The sequence below is a fragment of the Camelus dromedarius genome, chromosome 18, assembly GCF_036321535.1.
Source record: "Camelus dromedarius isolate mCamDro1 chromosome 18, mCamDro1.pat, whole genome shotgun sequence".
Classification (NCBI taxonomy): domain Eukaryota; kingdom Metazoa; phylum Chordata; class Mammalia; order Artiodactyla; family Camelidae; genus Camelus; species Camelus dromedarius.
The window spans coordinates 26,568,979-26,593,617 of NC_087453.1; the positions used below are offsets into that span (position 1 = coordinate 26,568,979).

The 24,639-nt window shown below is 41.6% G+C and overlaps 1 pseudogene; it reads left to right on the forward strand.

Moving 5' to 3' along the window:
* The window catches only part of LOC135318552 (tigger transposable element-derived protein 1-like), a 46,951-nt pseudogene extending 23,314 nt beyond the window's left edge, over positions 1-23,637 (forward strand).
* The last annotated feature ends 1,002 nt before the right edge of the window (positions 23,638-24,639 follow it).

The following is a 24,639-nucleotide window of genomic DNA, read 5'->3' on the forward strand; positions in this document are numbered from 1 at the left end:
TTTGAGAACTGAAGCATACTTTGAATTGCTGACTATATTCAAACGTCCTCATATTCCTTTTCTTATCTTAATGATAATTTGAGTTATTGTTCATATTTCTAGATATCCCCTAGCACTCAAAGAGCAAGAATTTTTCTGCAGCAATTTAATGGATCTCGAAAGAGGAAAACCCACATCTCTGCTCTGAATCTTCAACTGTGTTTGAGCAATGCTACTCATTTAGTTCATCTGGAAATACCTGTCTGTGACTGATATCATAGGTCAAAGTTTTTGCAATCAGGTTTCATAAAAAAAATCACTTGAGATTTGTGCAGGTTGTATTTTTTCGTTGATGTTAACAAAGATATTTCTCATCCCGCATGTTCTGGAATCTTGACAATGTATCATCAAGAGGTGAAGTCGACATTGTCTCTCCTTGGAATCTGGATGGGCCATTGTAATCATCTCAAGGAATAAATAACATGCAAGCAACCACTTTGTGATTTCTGAGGCGATGGCATAAAAATGTGTACTTCAGAGCATCTGGGATGTCCGTGCTGTGAGGAAGCCCAAGCAGCCCATGTTGAGATGAACCATGGCCCCCAGCCCCAAGCTAAGATCCCAGTCACCAGCTTGCACAAACTGAGTGAGCCATGGGGTCAGCATCCCCCCCAGTGCCTCCTCCAGCCCCACAGTGGAGTCTCATTGAGCAGACATGAACAGTCCACACCAAACCATCTCCAATTGTGTATTTGGGAACAAAATAAATAATTGTTATTGTCTTAAGCTACTAAATTTTAGGGTGACGTCTCAGAAATAGGCAACTGATCAAAATATATATATATATATTTTTTATACATATATGTTAGAAATTCATCTTTGGATTTAGCCAAAGAATTTGAAAAACACTTAATAATCAAATAGTGCAACCCACTGATTTTAAAACCACCCACAAAGAATAGCCGATGTCTCACTTTTTCTGAAGCATTTGCTTTGTCCCAGAGCCAGAATTTGAAAGCAAAAATCTCTGGAACTCTGCCCAGGATTAGATTAACTTTCTAATAACTTATCACATAAGGAAATGACGCACTACTGTGCTCAGGCCCATTTCAGACTCCTAGAAGAAAGGATGGATGGCCCCTGAGAGACTTCGCATCAGGGATGAAAGCAGTAAGTGTGAATTCCAAGTTCAATCACAGCCATCCTGAGGGAGGCTTTAACGTTGTCAAGAGGCAAGAAGTTCCTTAAAGAAGGGAACGCGTCTTCAGGGAGGGTAAGATGAAAGATAGCAAGACAGCTGCTCTTCAGGGCTGGTCCCCAAAGAACTTGGAGGACAACTAGGTTGAGAGAAGGGTGGTATATTAACCATCCTGACAGTCCTCCGTAGCCCAAGGAGACGATCTGTTAGGAGACGTTCTAGTTTTAGGAACCTATGGGCAGAGGCAGTGCTCAAGGCCAGGCCACCATAAGCAAAGTCCATCCACGTGGAGGGAAAGCTCTCCCCCAGCGTTTGCAGTCCAGCCTTCCTTGGCCAGAGACCAGTCAGGATCAGGAGCCTGTCTGAGCTGTGGTTCAGAACAGCACTCCCAACCGGAAGGAGAAATGAATGGCCAGCCCGTGAGGAAGCCAGCTAGAACGCACTTCCCCCAAGGGGGCTAATTTGTGTTATTACTGTTGCTCTATTTATTGCACAATAGTCTTCAAAATATTTTCCAGGCTCTCAAAAGCAAAATGGAAAAGTATATTGGTCCATAATACTGTCAGCTCTTTCCCAAGGTGTTTGCCTTGGCTGTCATTCTTTTCTTAATGCTCTTCTGATGTCAACAGAAGCTCTCAATCACTCATTGATTTGTCCCTGAAAGTTGCATGGACTTATATTAATTATAGATCCACAAGACTTGACAGAGGCCATCCCTTGGGGAAATGGGTCCTTCTGCCAGTGTGCAGAGCAGGTGGAGGCAGGAAGCAGGCTAGAGGCAGGTGAGCAACAGAGAGGGTTACCTGGTGATTTTACTGCAGGAAGAGGCACAAGAAGGGGGTCTGAGAACACCAGGCAAATGCAGAAACAGCCCTAAGCGCAATCTGGGGCTGTTTGGTACCCCTGCAGAAGAAAATAAAAGATGAAAAAAGTTCATGTATATATTTAGTTACTGTTGCATCTCCAGAAACTGGGCAATGCCTGGCATGTAGTAAATATTCAGAAATATTTACTGGAAGAAAGGAACACATACTAACCCTACTGCACCCCCAGCACATCGCTGGGGTAAACCAGGCCCTTGGCCATAAGTTTTCAGTCCCTGCAACCATCTTCCAACATCTCTTTTGTTTCTTTCTTTAAAATTATTAGTGATGACAGCAGAATAAGAACTCTCTTTATCAGAAATTCTTGTGAATATATCAGGGAAGAATACAGTCTTTTAGTCATTCTCTAATTGATAAATTGGATCTTCCAAAGGCAGTGGGCTAAAAACTATGCATTCTAAGGCATAAAAATCAAGCAAAATGTTCCCAGCCCCCTTCTTAAAGTAATGTAGATTATAATCAGGCACTATTCTTTTGAGATCCTTAGCCTGTGTTGGGGAGGCTTCTTCCTCTTGTTTCAAATGTCCAAAGACTAGGGACCTGCCCCACCTCTCACCCCCTTAAATAAAGAAAAACAAAAATTAATTCACTGGAGAGATCTGTGGACATGGCCAGGTTACAGCTTCCCGGGGGCAAAGGAAACCTGACTCTCTCTTTAATAAGCAGATGGTTGACCTTGGTGACATCCACTTACCACTTTTCCTTTCTCATTTGAGGCCCTAGGAGGTGGGTTTCCTCTCCTCGCTAACAGATATATTGTGAAATTCCAAGCGGGCACAATTTCAGGAGAGACAGCAAGGTATTAAAATGAGGCCCAGCATCCCCTGCTTCACATTGTCTCACGTGGAATATTCACAGGTCATATTCTTGGATGAAGCCATCCTGGCCTTGTGCTTCCATATTCCAGGGATGAGTGTCCTTTTAGGAAGCTCACGTTGTCTCTGGGCCAGGAAGATTCTAATGTGTAGGAGTTAGTTTTGTGCTCACGTTCCCTCTGAAGACCTTGGGTTTCAGCTATGGCACATTCTCTGCCATTCCTTAGAGGGTCCCCACAAGATGCAACTTCATTGCAGCAGTGTAAACAGATCAGTTCACCAGCTTTTATCTCACTTTCCTTCATTCCTTATTTCTGTCTCCTGGGATCATTCCTACTTCCTATGGGATCACCTCTCTAATAAGCTACCTGTACCCAAGTCTGTATCTCAGGCTGTACTTTTGGGAGAACCAAAACTAAGACAGATGGTCACAAGCAAGGGCATGGATAGTATTGTAACTTTTATATGAATCACACAGGCAGTGGTTTGCTCTTTCTCAGCTCCCCCCACCCCAAATCCCCTGATTTTTAGCATTTGCTGAGTTCTGTAGTGTAAATATTTCCATCATGGCCAATTTCTAGCCACTAACATGCTATCCCTAAACTCAGAGTCTATGAGATCTGTGCCACCAGCTCCCCAGATGCAAGCTGGTTCCAGCACATTCCTGCCAGAGCCCAGATAGATGCAATTCACAAAACTGACCATCAAGAAATACCAGTTAAGAGTGTGGATCTACTGAATGTGCTGTTTTCTGTTAGATGCCAGAACACATTGCACTGCATTACTGCTTTATTTATTTTCTGCGTTAAAATGCATATTTTACCCAGATACCTATATTCAGAATGTAAGTCACTATTTGGAACTATCTTTATATAGCATCATGTCATCTGCATATGATGACAATTTTACCTCTTCTCTTCTGATTTGGATCCCTTGTATTTCTTTTTCTTGCATGATTGCTATGGCTAGGACTTCCTTGCGTAATCATGCTGCATAAAAAGCAGTTACTATTTCCCCAGAGAGAAGCAGGTGATACACTCAGTTTAGGCTCATTTGAGGAGAGTTTAGTGAAAGGGTTATTTATAAAGGTAGAGGCAGGGTATAAAGGCGGTTGGATTTGTGCAATAGCCTTTGGTCTATGTTATTAATCCAGGACACTAGGAGCAAAAAAAAAGATACCTCTAGGAGGACAGAGAGGGCTGCGTGAAAAGGATCAGGTGACATAATTTGTGTTGAAAATTTGCAAATGACACAGCTGGTCCACAATAAGTCACCAGGAGATTGCAGGGGTAATTACTCCTTTCAATCTCCTACTCAGGCCACCCATTGGCGAAGCCATCCCTGCCCTTGAGACACTTCCACTCTGGTCCTCGTGGGGGTCTGTCCACTCCTTTGTGCCTCAGAAGATGAACCACGTTGGCATTAGAGCATGATTTCCCCAAAATGAAGAACCAACTGAGGCCACAGAGAACTAGGTTACAATCAAGTTAGGTGGCCATGTGAAATCATACTGGCGCTTGGGCTGTTTGGAATGATCGGGGGAAGTGGACTCAAATGCCATGCTGATCCCTGTGCTGGGAAAGCTGTACTTTAACTAATGAAAGTAGCACAATCGAAGTTGGAAGAGTGGAAATTTATGAGGCAAGTATGCCAGGGAACATTCTGAAGGAAATCCAAGGGAAAGGTGTCTAGACAATCTTAAGGAGTGGCTGGACAACGCCGTCAGTTGGTGACACAAATAACTATCCGTAAAGTTAGCGGCTCAAAATGGTTGCCATAGATACTTCTGGAACGGAACAATAGGGTTTCTAGCAATGCTTTCTTTCCAACTTATTAAAATGTTTGACAGAAATCTTCTCGATTTTATTTTTTAATTCTTGACTACTGACTTGCAGAAAGCCCTGGGTTTTAGAATACGGGACTGGGAGCAGTATTCTACCCTGACCTAGATTTTGACCTCATTTTCCTTTTCAATCTTTGGTCAACAGGTTTCAGGGGAATTACAAAGTTCGAGACTTGAATTTTGAGCTTCAGCATTGCTTTCCAATGGTGAGAATTTGGGGGTAGGGCGAGGTGGAAGAAGGGTTGCTCTGAGTAAGAATTTTTTGAAAGATATTCAAAGAAACAAACAAGTGCCAGCAAAGTTTAACTTGAAGTCCTTGGACTCCTGGCAGCTGAAATTTCTATTTGAGTTTCAATCCATATTGCTTGTAGGACATACAACATCCTGAAGCTTTAGTAGTGCTTGCTTGACTGTCATAACCCACAGCTCCTCCTTCCTGGGACCACAGCTTTTACATAAATAACGTTTTTCTTGGGGTCGCCGGGAATGTGGTTTAAGCTCCTCTTTTATAACAAAGAAGAAAGAGAAGATGATTACATGCAGAACGAAAGAGCAAGAAAGTCGATCAGGATGCTTTTGGTTACAATTAAGAGAAGACCCAACCCAAGCTGGCTTTAACAATTTGGTATTGGTTTTCACATCTGGAAAGTTCATCAGCTGCAAGCCCGGTTTGTTCAGTGTTCAAGCTCTTCGTCTCAGTGATTCTCTCATTTCAGTCCTTGTCTGTGTGTTGCTTCTGTACTCTTGGTGCTAAAAGAGCTACCATGGCACCACATTCACATCCTGCATCATCACCTGGAGCAGAAGAGGCACTGTCCCAGAATTCTCAGAGAAGTCCCAGGGGAAGTTCCCTATGATTAGATAGACTTAAGTTCTGCTCCCACCCCCAGATCAATCCTGTGCTCAGAGCAATAGAACGTATTTTCTCCACCCTCAGTCTGTGCCTCTGGGAGGCATGAAATGGATGGTAGAGAGACCACCATGCACCCTTGCAAAGAGTCAATGTGTAAGAGAAAGAAAAAAGAGAGGCCCAAAGAAGAGTTTGACAGTAAGAAAGCGAATTTTATTCTGCAGCTGGATTAGGCAATACCGAAACTATTTGAATCAGAGACAGTATCACTGAAATAAGTTCAGTTAACTAAGTCAAACAATAAGAAAAATTTTAGTCCTATCACTTATAAATTATGAGGTTTCGGAGGGTAGGTTTATTTTTCCGAGTCTCTGTAAGATATAGATAATTATTACTATTGTTCAGGGCTGTACTGATAATTAACTAAAGTCCCTGCAATAGGACCTTGCATAAAATAGGCACAAAACATACGGCAGAATGAATGGCCAAAATGATAACATAATCCATTATTACTCTATTCAGTTCATTTTATGCCGGCCCAAGGTGGTAGTTACTCGATTTTAGAATTGTTTTGATAATTTTCAAAGATAGTGTCTCTCAAGGCTTTGGAACAAGTGGAGAGAGAACTAATATTAGAACTAATCATAATATATTTTATTTAATATCATATAACATGTAATTATTATTCATTTTCTATTTCACATAATTCCAAGCAGCTAATTTGAAGGACAGCACTCCCTTGAATATTTAAACTGAATAATGGTAGCTTATACGGTTTGTCTTGTTGCTCTATGGCTCCATATCATAGTCATTGTGAAAGGTCAATAAATGAATAGTGTTATAGTGATGGTTATGATTCACTGATTTGCGGTAGTTATTACCAAAAGATTAACTCTTAAAATGTACTCATTTGTTTACACTACCATAATTGTGCCGATGGCCATGACTGGATTCGGGGTGGTGGCGGGAGGTGGTCCACGGATGGCAAAGCCCCGCTGGGTTGTAATTTCAGTGACACTTTCAGTGGCTAGTCTTCAACAACCGTATTCTCATAAACTGCTTTTACAAACTCTGGGGTCTTTATAGGCAATATGTCAGACAGAAGCTGTACATCATGGCAGCATTGAACGTATGTATTTACTTTCTTTTTTAAGTCTTATTTTTTCTAGCTTTATTGAGATAGATTTCCCATACAGCACTGTATAGGTTTAAGGTGAACAGCGTAATTATTTGACTTACATATATTGTGAAATAACACGATAAGTTTAGTTAATATCCATCCTCTCACATATATACAAAAAAAGAAAAGAAAAAGAAATGTTTTTCATTGTGATGGGAACTCAGGATTTATTCTCTCTCTCTCTCTTTTTTTTTTTTTTAAAGCATTTTTATTGTTTTTTTTGGGGGGGGAGGGTGGTGGTAATTAGGTTTGTTTATTTATTTTAATGGAGGTACTGGGGATTAAACCCAAGATCTGTGCATGCTAGGCGTGCACTCTACCACTGAGCTCTACTCTCCCCCCAGCATTTATTCTCTTAACTTTCAGATATAACATACAGCAGGTTTAACTATAGTTGTCATATGGTATGTTTATAACTGGAAATTTGTATCTTTTGACCACCTTCATCCAGTTCCCATTTCCCCAACTCCTTGTTTCTGGTAACTGCAAATCTGATCTCTTTTTCTATCAGTTTGGGTTTTTTTGTTTTGTTTAGTTAGATTCCACCTATAAGTGATATCATACAGTATTTGTCTTTCCTCCCATAATTTTGAGGTAGGTTGTGCTATCATCTTCTTTTTGACAGAGGAACAAACTAAAGATCCAGAATAAATGTAAGGAGACTAAACTCTTGTATATAAAATTATTAGCTTCACTGTTTAAAACAAGTATATAACAACAATAAAAATCGACTAAGTTAGTAATATATATTATGAGAGACAAACATAAAATGAAGTGATAAAACAGATGGAAAAACTGAGAAATAGAAAAACATCCCCTGGAGGCTACAAGGAGAAAACAGACAAACATGTGATGATAGAAGGATATTTTTACACACTTTGTTCAGAAACTGATAAATCAAGCCAACAAAAGATTATTATTGATATGAAATTTCCAACAATTAACAAGCTTGATATTAACCTTACCCTCCAGCATGGCTGTTGCTTCTTCTCTGTTATTTTTTCCCTTTAAACAGGTTTTATTGAAGTATGCTTTACCAAGAATAAAATGCACAGAACTCAACTGTCTATGGAGTGTGAATCTCTCTAAATAAACTAGATTTCACTTTAAAAAGTAATATTATAGCTTAGTATTTAAAGGAAAACACAAACTTACTGAAAATCTGTTGCTTTGGGTTTTGCCATTTTTCAACTCTGATTCTTACTAGGATATTAATCTATATCCATCAGTTTCTATTCAGAGGAAACCTTTAACAGTTTTTACACTTACACTATATAATTCTGATAAAAAAATTCTCTTGGATTCTCAGATGTTTCTATTTAAATACTTCAGCAGAAAAGCTAGTGGGAAAAGTTAATGAGGAGGAGGAGGATAGTAATGTTCTTAAAGTGTCTCTCCTTTAGATAAGGAGAAAAATACTGAGTACGAAGGGGAGAAATCAGTGAACACCTTGGTCCAGGGATCAAAAATAATATTGTAGGCAGGTGGACATTGTACGTCCTCCAGGTGTGACATCCTGAAAAAGATTCACATCAGCTGCAACATTGTACCTGGGAATGTGGAAACAGAATGGCAACACCAAGGAAACAGAGAAGCCCCAAAGGAGGAGCATTAATTGTTTTTTAAAAGGACCATATTCTTCAAAAATGTCTGTCCTAAAGATAAAGACTGAAGAGGAACTGTTCCAGATTAAAGCAGACTGAAGGGACTTCCGGTCAGCCGGCACTACTTGGAAAGGGCCAGTTTTGCAAATTTCTTTCCAACTATATGTTCAGTGATACCATTTTTGACAGCTTGAGATTGGTTACGGTGAGAGTGTTAACATCACAGAAATGGCAATTGTTACAAATGGAGGTATTTACCTACCTTCTTTGGAGTGCTGATTGTTAAATATTTACCAGCACGGCACTGAAGGCTTGACCACTAAGCACAATATATGTGATCCAAGACTGGATCCTGAACTGGACGGAAAAAAATACGACAAAGGACATGGCTGGGTCAGCTGACAAAACTGGAACACAGGTGATCAAAGAGGAAGAGGATTGTATCAATGTTAAATTTACTAGAATTGGTAATTGACTGTGGTTATGTCAGAGAATATTTTTATATATTCATTCTTAGAAAATACACATTGAAATATATTTAGGAGGTAAGGGCCATGATGTATGCAACTTACACTGAAGTGTTTTAGAAAAGACAAAGAGGGGAATTAAGAAAGCACGTACATAAAAGAGTACATGATTAAGCAAGTGAAACAAAATACAAACTATATATAAACTGGATAAAGATTATACGGGTTGTCTTTAACTCTTCCTGCAACTTTCCTAGAAGTGTAAACTTATTTTTAAATAAAAGTTTAAAAATATCCTGAAAGTGTTTTTTAAAAGCAAAGCTCCACCCTGAAAATAAGTTTAAAAATCAGAAGAACTGCATATGCATTTGGTTTCGTAACATCTCTTGTTTAAGTCAGGGCATTCTTCCCCCACATGGAAAAGAAAGGGGATTTTATCACCTGGAAAGTTTACCTCCCTTGGTAAATTCCTTATTTTGGCAGGTTTAGGAAGTAAGGAGCTCTATGTCCTGGCTGTTGTGGTTTTCGTATATCTATGCCACCTGGATCAAAGAATGTCACCTGCATTGGGCAAACACTGCTACATGAAACTCAATCCACTGTAATTCATTCTCTTGAAATCTTTATAAAGAAGTTGCAAGGGAAATGCATGGGTAATTACTGTTTATGCTCAAGGACCAAATTTACCCCTTTCATTGGGTTTGAAGGAGATGGTAATGAGCTTCTTTTGTGGCCCTGCCAGTCACCAGAAGACAGCTCTTTTCAAGCTGAAGGCTGATTTAATTCTTTCTCACTGAACAGCATTTCAACAAGGTTGCCCGGGGAATTTTATTTTTGTTATTTTTTTTTTCCAGTCGAAGTAGTATAGACGAATGTTAAAAACATCAAACTGTACAGAAAGGTACAAAATGAAAAATAGTAATTATATCCACTCCCTGCACCCCTAACCTCTTCACCATTCTTAACTCTTTCTTGTATACTTCTGGGGGGAAAGGATAAACACACATACCTCTATGCAGCTCTTACTGTATACAGTATTTTACACTGCATTTTCTATAATATATTCTACTACCCCCGCTCCAGTAATACAGCTGGGACACCTTTTCCATTAGGTTGAACCATATGAATTTGCTGATTTGGGGATATGATCTAATATCTTAGGATATAGATGTCACTCATTTTTTTGAAACAGTGCTGCAGTGGTCCTTATACAACAATATACAGCAAGGTATCAAGTCATTCCCAGTTGCTGGATATTCAGTTTGTGTAACATTTTTTTTTGAGGGGGTGCTATTTTTACAATGCTAAAATGAAAATATATGAATATATGGATACTTTTGTGACTGTATCTGTTTGACGAGCTCTTAGTAGAAGAATTTCTAGGTTGAAGAGAACGTACACTTGGAGGGAATTTTGTCCCATTTCCTTCCAGAAATGCTGTACCATTTACAGGGACCCCAGCAGTACGGAACACTGCCTCGACACTACCATAACTCAGGAATTTTAATTTTTCGCCAATCTTATTGGTGAAAATTTTAGCTTTATTGTGACTTAAAAAAATAAGTGCTTTTGAGCATCTTCTTATAGCTGTGTTTGCTTTTTGTATTTCTTTTTCTACAAAAGTTGCTTTTTTGGGTATCCTTTAAAGATCACTGTTTAACGCATTCTTACCGATTTGTGGGCGAACTGTGTAAGTTCTAGAAATTAGCTATTTGTCATGTGTTTTACAGGCATTCAGTGAGTATAAGGAGCATGGATAAAATGTTAGCATGGTGAAAGTAATTTTGCAACTCTGTCACAGCTTACGTGGAGTTTTTTCTTTTTTGCAGTTTGATTTTAATTTTTAATGTGATAAAAGTTTTTGTTAATTTTGTAAATAATTTTTACTGGTTTATCAGATTTAATATTATTTTTTCTTTATGGCTTCTATATTCCTTGTCTGACTTAGAATGACTTTGCCCACTCCAAAATTATTAAAAATTCATCCTTATTTTCTTGTAAAATTTCTAGGATTTCCTTGTCTACTTTCAAAGAAGCACATATGTCCCTGTTATTACAGGAAAGCTCTGATTATAAATATTCGATCTTATCATCATGCTGTTCCACCAGAATTAAATTTAGAAAAAAGAATAATTATTGCCAATAACTCCTGTTACTACAACAGAGCTATGTCATGGTCTGCGTTAATTACGCATCCCTCAAAACTGTTTAGGCTTGTTCCTCTCGCTGCTTCCTGACTTGTGTTCCCAAAACAACTTTCCAATCACTATTTCAGTTTTCTGGAAGGTGACTCTCTGGAGTAGGAGTGTAGCTTGAATCCCATCTGTAAATGATGAATTTGTATTTTCAGACAAACAGAAGTTTCCTGAAAACCAGGCTTCCCTTTGGTATTCCAGGCTGGCAGAGATGAGACCTCGATTACTCTCAAAACTGGAAGTAGGAGTGACTTAGAATCACAGGTTCCTAACTTAGGTTCCCATCTGAAAGATGGCTCAGATATTTGTTCCAATAAGCCAAAAAAAAAAAAAACCCTCTAAAAAAACTCTGGGGGTCCAGGTGTTACTGAGTCCAAACTCATTCTGATCGCAGCCCAACAGACTAATAAATTGGAAGACGAGGTGTTGGGGCAAGGAATAACGACTTTATCCAGAAAGCCAGCAGATGGAGAGGATGGAAGACTTATGTCCTGGGGACCATCTTCCCCAAGTCAGAATTCAGGCTCCTTTTCTACTGAAAACGGGAGAGGGGTTGGTTGGTTGCTGCAAGCTTCTTGGTGTCGGAATCCTTTGTTCTTGCAGCTGTCCACCTAGGTCAGGTCATGGTGTCCCTGTAAACCTCCAACAGGACAAATGTTATTCTCTGTTCTGCAACATTTTATCTCTATATGAACGGAAATGTGTTAAACCCTTAAAGATCAGAGCCTTGAGAATGGGCTACCCTGTCTATTTCAGGCTCTAGGCAACGTTCTTTTGCAGAAGGTGCAGAACCAGCGTGACTCAGCACAGGACACAGAGCTCGGGGTCAGAGCAAAAGGAACAGATCCAATATGGCGTCAGGTTTGCTCCTCCCTATTACGCAGGTAACAAGACCTTCCCAGGGGCAAGAACAAGTTAAGGCAACAAAGTTGGGGGTGGCGATTGTAGTTTCTGCGCATTTTGTTTGTTTGCTGGCTTTTTCTCCCCCAGGAGTTCATTGGATCTAGGCAGCCCAGCTTTCATTTAAGGAAAGGTTCGTGGGCGTCTTGTGGGCTTCACTCCATAGCCCTCTGCACTAAGATCCATGACTTACAAAAACAACCTTGTGGGATGCTAATTCGGTCTTGGGTTTCTTTTTCATATCCAATACTGCCAACTTGGCCTTAAATGGGTGCCAGATGCACGATGGTTTTGTGATGGGATACCGTTAGGAAGTCTGGGTTAAGTTTGGATGTGAGCTGGCCGCTGCTCCTGGAGTGGTTTCTGTCACTGATGACTGCGGCACAAGCTTGGGAGCCTGAGGGCTGGCTGGGCCCCTCGGCGAGAGGTGCCTGGCAGGAAGGGTCACTGAGTCCCCGGTGACAACTGCAGTTCTCTGGTTTGTCTCTCCTCTCTGATGGCTGGACTTCTGAGTCCTGTGAGAACTTGAAGAGTGTTTGCCTGGGGGAAGGATGCAAAAGTTTCATCAGAGCGCAGTACGCATTGTGAAAGGCTTGTCACGTATCCCGGGCTAATCTGCTGATATGCACGCCTAGGGCGATGTTTCCTTTCCAATTTAGGGAGGTTGTCATTTCTGATGGACTTGGAAACTAACTAACTTAACTTCTGAGTCTGAATTGAAGACAAAATGAGAGAGAGAGAGAGATATCCAGTGGGGGCAAATTAATAACTAGGAAGTTTAAGGAAAGGAAGAGATGGTTTGAACTGAAATGGACTCTTGGAAACTGAACTCTGTGGGCAAATTTTCCTGTTCTAGATACAGATTTTACAAGAAACAAACTCCAAACACTGTAAATGCACACTGTGATTATTTACACTTTCTTCTTTTCCTTTCTTTTCTTGCAATTAAGTGAAACAATGGTTACAATTTGATGCTTTGTTTCTCACTGATTTTAACCAAATCTGTGGTCTCTCATGCATGACTGTGATCAGAGGTGTATTATCAAGTGATGTTTCAATATTGTACACTTTGGAAAATGAACAAAATTCTGAATCAGTGGCATTCTAACATTTTCAAACCTTGAAAATCCACGTTCTGTTGGTCACTGGGCAGACTTAATATTTTATTGCTGAAATCTGTTTGCTTCCTCTGCAAGTATTCAGAGCAAATTAGTTAGCACTAGAATATTCAGTGGGGCTGATCATAATAATTACACGTGGAGGAAAAGCATAGATGAAGGTAGTGGTGTAGCTTGTACATTATTTCCCTAATAAGGTGTTTATAAAAATGCAGAGCAATGAAAGGGGTTTTTACATTGGATAGAAATGAGGCATCGAAGCCCAGTTTGTTTTCAGGATGCGGCCGGTAGGGACTCCCATTTCCTGTAATAGGTTCACAACCTCTTGCTAACAGCTTACCTTTCACCCACGGCTTGTGGCTTTACTGTCTAGAATGGTTATTTGGTAAAGGGAGCACGTCCTTGTAGACTGGGAATAGAGGTAAGAAGATAATCCGTTCCCTTCTTTTCCCTCTCCATTTGATCAGACACTGGTCCTAGAGCAGAGCTGTCCACGATGGTGCAGATGTTCTAAATCTGCTCCGACGTGGTGACCCATGGCCCCACGTGTGACTCCTGAGCACTTGAAGTGTGGCTAGTGTGAATTAAAAAAAAATTGCATTTTAAATTTTATGCAATTTTAAGTAGTTTAAATATAGATGTGGCTAGTGGCGGCTGCTCTGGACAGCGCATCCCTGGAGTAGAGCTTAAATAATTTCCCCAGTGAGGACTGACTTGGAGAAAACAGCCCTCACCAGCACTTCCTAAATAACATCACAGGTGAAAAACATTCAAGTAAATGTCGACATTTTCCAGAATTCAGCTTAAGTAAGATTTCATAGGACCCCGGTGGCTTTAGGGAAAAGCCCTTGATTACATGAAGAAAGGAAGCTCTAATACCACTTTCTAAAATATTCAAACAAAAATGCACAATTTGAGAAAAAAAAAATCTATCACGTAGATCTTGGGGATTTTCTTCCTCTTTGCAACACATCTAAGTTATTCTGATGTGACCTGACATCAGGTCAGGTGTTAACCGGGAAGTTTCTTGCTCTTGCTTGTCCCAAACTATCTCAGCAGAAAGCTTACGTGGCGAGATTTATGGATGTGATGTCCATAAATCTTTATGTTTTGATGCTTGGCGCATGTTTTCTTTTAAATCGCAGAGAGGTGGCAAGAGTGTATGAAATTGTTCTCAGAAGAATATTTTGTAGCTGGCTTTGCGCCACAGCTCTGGGAAGAGCTAAGCTTTTTGCTTGTATGTGAGCACCAAAACCTATTCCCAAATGAGGAATTTTTAAACATGTAAACTAGCAGTCACCAAGGAGCATGATCTGTGTCGTGATTTTACCATAAGGCTCAGAATATAATAAAAAGTGATACGAGGCAGAGAGATTAAGAGATATCAAATGTCTGTGAGCAAATTTACCTGCAATAAATTAAGTTCGACTTCCTGAAACGGATTTTATTAATGAACCTACTTTGTCATATGGCTATGCTCTTTTTTCTTGGGAAATCATTGTTCAAACATGATTTCCAGTGTGTGTACATAGGTATAAAAGAACACTGGACTTTGTGACTTCTTGGCTGTGTAACAAGTTTCCTCCTTCCTCAGTTGTCCAGGTGTCTGTTAAATCATTTGATGTGAGATCAATTTTATCTATCTACCTTTAAAATTTTAAATTTACTAAACACATTTAAAGTCATCTTCTTAAATATTCTTTTAATAATAATAAGGCAGTAGGAATACTTGCAAAAGTCATTGATGACAGAATTTTAGGTCCTTGGAGATTAGCTGAAAGTAGTTTATTTAGGAAGTGCAGGAGTCACTGGTACGGGGTGGGGAGGTGACAAGGGAAAGAAAGTGAATACAAGGCAAGGTGACGAGCAGGTACCCACTGTGGGCAACTGGAGCCCCTTCCTTCTGGGTCACCTTGGAAACTGTGCGGAATATGCCTCAAAGTCGTCCCGTCTGAAAAGCGAGGAAGCCGAGGTATTCATCCACCAGCCCTTGCTGATCACTGCTGAGCACCGCTTCCCACTCTGCTAATTTGCCAAGTACCACAGTTAACGGCAACTCAAGAGCAGAGGGGTCTTCTACGGCTCTGAAAATGCTTGCAAGCAAGCGATGCAAATACTGCAGTTAGAAAGAGGAAGACGCACCATGCACTGACAACGCTGAAGAACGTAGGTGGAGCAAAGGCATCATTTGCTACATGGGAAGAGAGGGGTCCAAAAAGTCCAAAGAAGAGTCTTGTTGGGTTTCCTGTTAATGGTCCTTGGCCATGCTTGCGATCAGTGCTGCCATTCACTCCTGACTGGTGGCCTTGGACAAACCACTTCATACCCCTGGGCCTCAGAGTCCTCTTCTGTAAGATTTGGGCATTGACTGAAAACGCTATAAAGATGTTTCTTTTAACTCTAATGTTGTTCAATGATTGTCACTATCCTCTAGGACCTTGGTGTTTAAAGTGTGGTCCGCAGACCAGTAGCCTCATTACTGCCATTGAGCTTGTTCGAGATGCAGGACCTCAGACCCCAGGCCAGAACTAATGAGTCAGAATCTTCATTTCAGCGAGATCCCAAGGAGCTTCATACCCACACTTGGAAGAGCAGGGGGCTAGACAGTTGTTTCATCTTCTCCTTTCCTCTGGAGTCAGCCGGTGGCGGGACTTCTCAGATGGAATGGCTGTCCATCTGGAGCTAAGCTGGTGTCCTGCAGGAGGTCTGCCGCTTAAAGCCTTCCTCCCAGCAGCCTCATAGAGAGCAGACAGTCTTGTCCCTAGGCTGGCTCCTGCATCTGGAGGCAAGAGAGCACATTCTCTCCCAAGACTTTGTTTAGCTTGGTGATTTCACGATTCTAAGAGCAGACGGGGAAGAGGGCGCTTGGACCCACAGAAGGCACGACAGCTTGGGACCATCCCTCTTCATTGCAAACTTGATCTTCTCCCCAGTTTTTGGCAAAAACCTGTGGACTTTGGAAATGCTAAATGGCAGGATGCAAAAGTAAATCTACATTATGAATTCGATGATGTAAGGATCATCTCTACCAGCCAGGGTGTTATTACTCTGGAGTCAAAAGCTAAGAAAGAAGGAAAATAAAATAGCTGATTTGATCACTTAGGGACTCACAACCATCAGTTACAGGCTCCTATGTACCTTTGCATTCTTTCCGTGGTTCACACCGGTGTCCAGACTTTTCACTTCCAGGCACCCCTGGTGGTCACATCTGTCTCTGGCCTCAGAGAAGCGTGAACACAGCAACCAGTGGAGTTAGGATTGATGTAAGACTCTCCTTCTGCGGAGGGGAGTCCTTCCAAACTGGGAAACTAGCTACACGGCTTGACAGGCTGTGTCAGGCAGCAGTTCTGTTGAATATTGTCAAAAGTCAAAAATACAAGACCGCTTTAAGGACCTGAGGGCCAATGCTTATTGCCTTTTGAAATCCACTGGGTGTAACCTCTATATTTTGCTGAAGCAAAAAAAAAAAAAAAAAAAAAAAAAAAAGAAGAGGTGGTACCAATGGGTGGCAGATGCTGTTTGAAAGGGAAAAGGTCAGGCTGTAACAAATGACACAGAGAATGGGGAAAATATTTCACAGATTTGAGGGGGTGCTAGTTAGCACTCCCCGAAACCAAACCAGTGCATTTCTGTTATTTTAGTCACTAGAGAAAAGGCTGGCGGGAGCTTGCCATGTCAGTAAATGGGCTGAAAGGCCATGTCAAGTGTTTGCCTTGTGAGTGGGTCCACAAGTGACAGGGCCCCTGGTGTGTGGAAGATGCTCTCATTGAAAAGCGAAGGTATTGTCACACCCCAGTTCATCCCTCCACTCTGCTGCCCCCAGTGGGTGAGAAGGGGAAGCATACGGATGATGGAAAATGTTAAGTGTGACAAGAAAGACACACACAGAAGATGAGAGGAGGAGAGTGAGCAGGGATGTGGCGCAGGAGGAGGTGAAAACAGAGAATGCAGACCAGAGAGACTCTGGAGAAAGCATTGTCTCTACTGAGTTTCTCAGGATGCTTAAGAATTGACCAAAGGGAAGTAGGGAGGGAGAAAGGCATGTAAGACAGAGGAAACCACAAGAGCACAGAACAGAGGTAAGAAACACCTTGCAAGGAATACGAAGTTCAGGACTGAGAGAATGCAGAGCACCTCGCAGGGAGAGGTGGGAAACAGAACTTCAGTATCGGTGCGGGTAATTTTGGGAGGGCATCCTGGGTCTTCCTAAGATGCTTGTAGCCCATGGGGACGCATGCAAGCTTTAGGCAGAGGAGCTGCATGTAAGATTCGGATTTCAGGTAAGTCATGCTGAAAGCTGGGTGGATGATGAATTTGAGGAAGGGGGCTGCTGTGGTGAGAGCAGGTGAGTAATGGTGAAGAGCTGGTGGGGAGCGGCAACGAGGCGGTGTGCTGGCAGGAAGGAGGAGAGCCAGCTGGGAAATCTCCCTGAGTCAGGGTCAGCAGGACCTGGGGATTGACTGGATGTGAGGGTGAGGTGCTGTGGGAGGAGACGGGCTGGTAAAAGTGGATTCAGTTTTCTAATGTGGGTGACGGGGCAGACATGGGTGCCAACAACTGATCTGTCAACTGTGGGCAATAAACCAGACTGAAGGAAAGACACTGGGCTTGATGTGCCCTTGAAATATATCCTCCAGAAACCATCCAGAAGGCTGTGAGATAATGTAAGTTGAGGTTAGAGAAGCTGTCCGGGTAGGAAAGAGAGATGTAAGAAAAAAATCAGCATTCTGCCAAATCACCCGTGTGTGAGCAGTGTTGGGCTAAGAACCAGCTTGTAGAAGAAGTCAGAGCCTATGAAGGGCACAGAGGAGGAATGGGGAGGGGAGAAGGACAAGCAGGAGTTTAGTATCAGGGACAGGAAAGAAGTAGTTCCTAGAAAGCCAACATAGTTAAATTGAAGAAGGAGCGACTGAGACTGTAGACATGCCACACGTGATAAGCGCCTACCCCCTCTGCTGACTGTTCCTCTTGTTCTGACTCCTCTCCAGCCTGGACCACTGCATAGTCTCCTCTGCATTCTTCAGAACTCAATTTACAAGTGTCACCCCCTTAGAGGCAGGCCACCTTTCCTAACCCGATGCTCCGCCCATCTAAGCTACAGGAGGTGACTGTCCACTTGACCTCGGTCACTGCGTGCACAGTACCTATGTGCTCACTTCCCTCTCTGTACTGCACGCTCTTCAAGGTTATCTGATTTGCACTAGGGCCCCACTTTTTCAAGCCCTCCCACACTTGGACTTGACTCTGTGTCTTCATGCGTCTTATTTGGGCCAAAGCAATAGTAACAAACTGAATGTAAGCAGAGGCTTATTTTTATTTTATTTTTTCTTTTTTTGGGGGGTGGGTAATTAGGCTATTTATGTATTTAAGTGGAAGTGCGGGGGATTGAACCCAGGATCTGATGCATGGCTGGCATGCACTCTACTACTGAGCTGTCCCCTCCCCCACTTCACTTTCTCTTTTAGATTCCTGCAGGGTGTTGAGTCCAGGCTAACCTGCTGGAGGAAAAGAGATCGCTTGGAGCAGAACCAAGTCATCCTAACTAAAGCCACCCTATACCATCCAGCCCCTGGCTGACCTCATAGCTGACCTCACATGTGCTGTTTCGGAGTGATTTTTATGCAGCAACACCCAATACAGTTAGAAGTCATGCCTTACGCAACTGTTTACTCTAGCACATAAACCAAGTCCTTAACATGTAGTGAGCGATCCGTGAATATACGCTGAGCTGAAAAGCAGAGAAGAGGTGGAACAAAAATTCCAATCTATTGCCAAGCATTTTTGTCTTTCCTCTCTTTCTACCAAGCATCATGACTCTGCCCCAACTCTCTCACTTACTTTTACCTCTGGGATCCCAGGAGCTGAGACCGGAGGGGTGGCTGTGGGAATTCCAGCATGCACAGTGTGGTCTGACATCCACAGACGGCGGAGCACGGCTTCCTTCCTTGGCCCGCTGCCCCACGCGCGCGGGGCGAGCGGAGCAGCCAAGCCAAAGTGGCAGCCGCGGTGTGGGAGCCCGGCTCTGCCGCCGTAAATTACCCGGGGGCAGGAAGGAGCCGAGAGAGTCAGCGGTTTCCACTACCTCGTAGTTCATTTTTGTTCTTGTTTTTCAGTTAGCAATCTGTAAAATTTATTGCAAAATTAAGCTCCCTGCTCCAGAGTTAATAATATTCCCGGTGCCAGGAGGTGTAATAATTCACAAGAAAGGGCAGGAGTTGGAGGGAGGGAGACTGATTCAGGAAGCGGACTTCCGAGCCCTATGTGCTGCTGCCTTCTCCCTGCTGCTAAAGGTCAGGTAAGTAGAGGGCTAAGATTACAGCCTCGGAATATCCTTGGAGGGCTAGGATGTCTGTTGGGTTTGAAATTTAAAACAAAAACTGTTTCTTTTGCATGATGGATTCCTTTTATCCTTCCCACCTCTGTTTCCATTTTAGCATAAAAATAGAAACACTCGATTTCATATTTTGTTTCTGGCATGACAAGGAAGACGTACTGTAGAAAGCTTGGCCCAGTGTGAGCTTCCTATGGTGCGTTCGAATAGCCGAACATCAGTCCCTGAACTGGAGGGGCCCCTGGAGATTGCTCTTAATTCCAACGTCTTCATTTACAGACGCAAACAGCAAGTCTCGGTGTAACTGATGATTGTTCACGTCCTGCCCAGCTACCTCCCTGGAACTAGAAACGAGATCTGATTTCCAGGTCATACACCAATGGCTTTACTAGACATTCTGCTACTGAAAGGACTTCAATTTATCACTTCCGTCTTCGCCGAAAATATATATAGTATCTTTAAAACCTGTCTCTTCATCTCCTATTCTTTCATTTTTCTTTTTGTTAAATGATCGCCACAGTAAGTCTAATTATTATTGATATTATAATAAGTTATTATTATTATTTCTTAAAGAGTCTAATTTATGGGTCTGATTATCCCAAAGGACCATGCAGCCACATTTTCATTCCAGCTGCGAGGCAGCAGGGGTTATCATTAATTCGCTTTTAGTTACTTATCTTTACGAAGTATTTCCCTGAAAGACAATGATTGAAACGTTATATTGGGTTGCTCCTCGTGGTCTCTTCCTTGAAATGCCTGCAAAATCACCTTTGCAATCTGGGCTGCAAACTTAGTGTTTGTTTCTTGGGGGACAGGGAGCAGTTGGGAATTAAACTCTGCAAGTTAAGTGTCTATTCATTTCTTGTTCAATATCCCATTTGCTCATTTAGAAAATTTAGATGGAATTTCTTTCTTTCAAATCCTCCGTGCATCTGTGTTGGTTGTCGGAGCTTTTGCCATCGCTCAGGGCTGGCTATGAGGCTTAGAGTAGAAGGAATTGCTTTGATGTTTTTCAAAGTCAAGAAAGAATTTTACACCTCTCTGAGTATCCCTTGACTGCAGGTAAAGAATGTACCTTTCTGGAGAGGTACCAATTAAAGTTAATTGTATGTGACCTGATTGATTCACGGAGCGCTTAGAGTTTCTAATTGAATTTGCTATTGTCTTCGTAAAATGAAGATTTGGTTTAGCTGCAGGTTGTGGATTGGAGGACCTGGCTGCATTCTCTATCTGAACACAATGATACTGTCAATAGTGTCCATAATATGACCTAAAGGAGGCTGTACAAATCCATCCTTGTCACATAATTCCTGCTCTATTACCCTTGTAGATCATGGATGGGTTAGGAGAGCTGTTTCCTGACTTCTGGGAGGGAATGCCAGTCCCACCTCTTAAGAGCTGATACTTCTTCCCAGTTCTTACATGGGAGATAGGGGGTGAGAGGGCTAAGTGAAATTTTTGTAACTTGACCTGGGAAGACCTAGGAAGGCAAGAGGAGCCTGGCTTTAAACTTCACCAAGACCTTGAAACTCAGCCCAAGCTGATTAAAACTCGTGAGTATGTGAATCTTTTCAAGGACACTAATTGTGTTACATTGTGGATGGAAACCACTAAAGTGGGTGTTTTGAAAGTCTCCAACTTGGGGTGAGTTTTACTTCTAAGATGATTAAACATCTGCTCCATTCTGAGATTGGGGTGAAAAGTCAAGTGAATGAACAGTTGGAAAACAAATTAAATAAGCATAGGTAAGCAGTCAATAAGATGGATACACACTCTGGTGATGTTTATTCTGATCCAGTTAAAATTAAATGCCTGAACTGGGAAACATCTTTTCAGTTCTATCTACCAGCATGTTAAAAAATAGATTTAAAAAATTGGGTATAGTATTTATTGCATATTTCAAGTGATTTCAAAATAGGAATTGTCTATCTGCAAAGAAACTTAAGTTTACTGTCTCTTTGTGTATGTATTTAGTGAGCACTTGATGATCTCCAAGGGAAGCAAAATGAAACGTAAGGCTCTCATCGCCCTTGCAAATTAGTGTTTAGAATTTCCTACTCAATTGCCTTCCTTACCTCATATGCACAGACAGTATTCATCCACCCACCTACCAAGCACCCTAGACATTAAGTTTCAGCATCAGCCTTTCAGAATCCGTGTTATGCAACGAAGAACAAAAAGAGAAAAAGGAAGAATTTCTCCAACTGTCCATCCTCCCCTCAATTTGCATAAAAACAAAGTGTCTGCAACTGACTGTGCATGGAGCAGACGGAAAGGCAGTACACAATGTTGCGGTGAAGGGATGCGTTCTGAAACTCGACTGCCCGAGCTCGGATTCCTGCGGTACCACTGAGGAGCTCCATGACCTGGGGCGAGTTATTTGAACTGCTCGAGCCCCAGCTGGCTCATCTACAAAGTGGGATAATTCCATTTATCTCAGGGGATGCGGATGAAACAAATCAATCTACAGGAAGGAAGTCCTTAAAGCAGTGCCTGGCTGCTCTCACCCTCGCGTGCACAGCATGCACATGTTTCTCTTACGATTCCCTAAGTATCTTAGGAGGCTCTTATTTGTGAATTCAACTATTCATGAAATAAATTGGTTTTTGGTTATGCAAGATTTACCTAATTAGAGAGCTCCAATTTGAGGTCATTTGGTGCCCACATGCCACCCTCTCCTTGACGTCAAGCATAATTTTCCTTGTAGCTTAGTATATTGCCCTTCTGCCTGTAAAGCACACATTGAGAAGCCCCAGAGAACCACTTTGGGGATTTTAAAATAATTTTTTTTTGGCTTTTCCTCAGGCTTAGGTAAGTTTTTATTATTATTGTCACCACAAAGGAGAAGAAAGGCTGATGTCCTTGATGGAATAGTTTTAGTTAAGGAATGAATGGAAATTGACTGGCTTTTGGCTCTCTGACCCTTCATATCTTGCCTTCACATGACCCTTTAAAATAGTCAAATTCGATTTTTCTGGAGTCCTTCTAATTGGGAAAATGTTTAAAAGACCTTCTTGGAAGCTCATTTCAAAGTTGTGGTACTCAGGGTGATGAGGTGCTCCTGGGGTGGGGCTTTGTTTTTGGGGTTAAGTCAGAAATCAACAAGTGTTCAGCTTCCTCTGGTCCTCTTGACAATCCTGATGGGGACAAGTTATTTCTTAATTTGAAGCTTAAATAAGATAGAAAAAAAAAAAAAGAAAGGAAAGGACAAAAAGGAAAGGAAAGAAGATAAAAGAATAGAAAGGAAAGGAAGGAAAAGAAAAACTAAGTCCTCAGATTTTGAAGAAATCCATCTTCACAGGCTAAAGTCTGTAGTCTTAAGACAGATGGACTTTGATTCAGGGCCTCTGTGTGAGGCCACAGGGTGGATACATTCACAGGTTTCTATGTCATGGGACTTTTAATTTATCACACAATCCAAAGTGGACGAATAATCGCCTCGCCTTTTTTTTTTTTTAATGTGTGAACTTTTAATTGTTGATCTAAAACATTGTTTTTCTTCTTTAGAGATGGATCATGGCTCCATGTGTTGCCTCCATTTTGAAGTCTGTCCTTTGTAAATACGATATTATTGTTTCTGTCTTATTTCAATAGCCTCCAGTAATTTCATCGATTTATTGGAATACTTGCCATACGTGATGAAAGGTTTCAGAATAAGAGCCTGTCAATCCTCGTTTGCTTTTCCCTTCTACAATATAAAGCTAGAACCCTCTCATCAAGAAGGTGTCACATCTTCATGGGTGTGAGATGATCAGTTATTAATAATGATAATTCAGGAAGAGACCGTTTACATGCAGAAGAAAAGAGAAAAATAAAGTGTAAAAATAAAGTATTTTAAAAGAGTTTATAATGCCTTCCCCCAAAAGATGTCTTCTCCAAAATATCTATCTTTCCCATCTGACTCTCCCCTCTAGGTCATTCTGTCTTAGAAGCCAGAGAGAAATTCTCAACCGCTGTTCATGTTTGGGAATTACATAAATGTATTGCATATTAGTTGGTAAAGCAGTCGCAGGTTTGGAGAGGACTGACTCCAATTTTGAAAGAAGTTCTGCTGTGGGTAAATGGCTATCAAATAATTGTTTGCTGCAGAGAAATCACTGGTGAAAGGAAAAGTCAATCCATGTGGCAAATTTCATTGTCATATTTTAAGAAATTACCATAGCCACCCCAACCTTCAGCAACCACCACCCTGATCAGTCAGCAGCCATCAACATCAAAGCAAGACCTTCCACCAGCAAAAATGTTACAAGTTGGAATCTTACTTTCAACATGATAACTTAGTTAATGCATAGAGTTAACAGTAGAAAGTTGAGGATAGAAACTGATAATTCAATTAGAACATAATAGGCGTAAAGGAAAAAATATTAGGAAATATAAACCATTTTTGATAACATTGAGCCCAAATATTTCAAATTAATTGTTCAGAAGGTTGGGAATCTATTTCCTACTCATTTTTCTTCTGTCTGCCTTCTATTATATCCACTCCAACTATTGGATTTTATAAATATCTCACTCAAAGCATTACCTTTGCATTGCAGATGCTTTATTAATGTTGTTACGGCGAGCTGGGTGCTAGCTGCTGATTCTGAATGCTCACCTGTGGTCCATGCTGATGGACAAGTACATCAATGAAGAATGTCAAATCAAAACCAGTTGAGTCTCAAGTAGAAGAAAGACAGGATAATGAATTATGGGTAAGTTAATACCTTAGGAAGCCATATATCATAAAACCTATGGCATTCGGAAGACATCATTATTCCAGAAGTTTAAAAAAACCTACATCCATCATTGACTATTGCTTACAATCCAAATGAACATATCAGTGAAAAAACTAGTTCTACAGATCATGGAAGAGCCAAGAAGCTAAACATTGGATATTGAAACGACCCAGATAATACCAACAACAGGAAGCCATTACCACCCCAAAGGCTGGAAGAACAAAGAGACAGAATGGCATTACCAGAATTCTGGGACCAGGTTGACCCAGGAGAAGCTGGAACCATAGTGGGCTTACCTTCTAGGGGCTGGAGTGGTAGTGGAGGTACAGCCACTGCCACGGATGTCACCTGAGGCAGGAGGAGTGGGCATGGGGACAGTTTTTCCTTCGCACTTCCCCTCCATTCTTTCACCAGTGCCTCCTGTCGGCTGAACCCAGGAGGAAAAGTGCCAATACGGAAGGCTAGGATGCAGATTCCACAGAGGTCAGCCCCACCAGGAGGCAGAGCAGACAAAGAGCAGACAGGGGCAAGGAATGGATCTGAAGACGAGCCTAGGA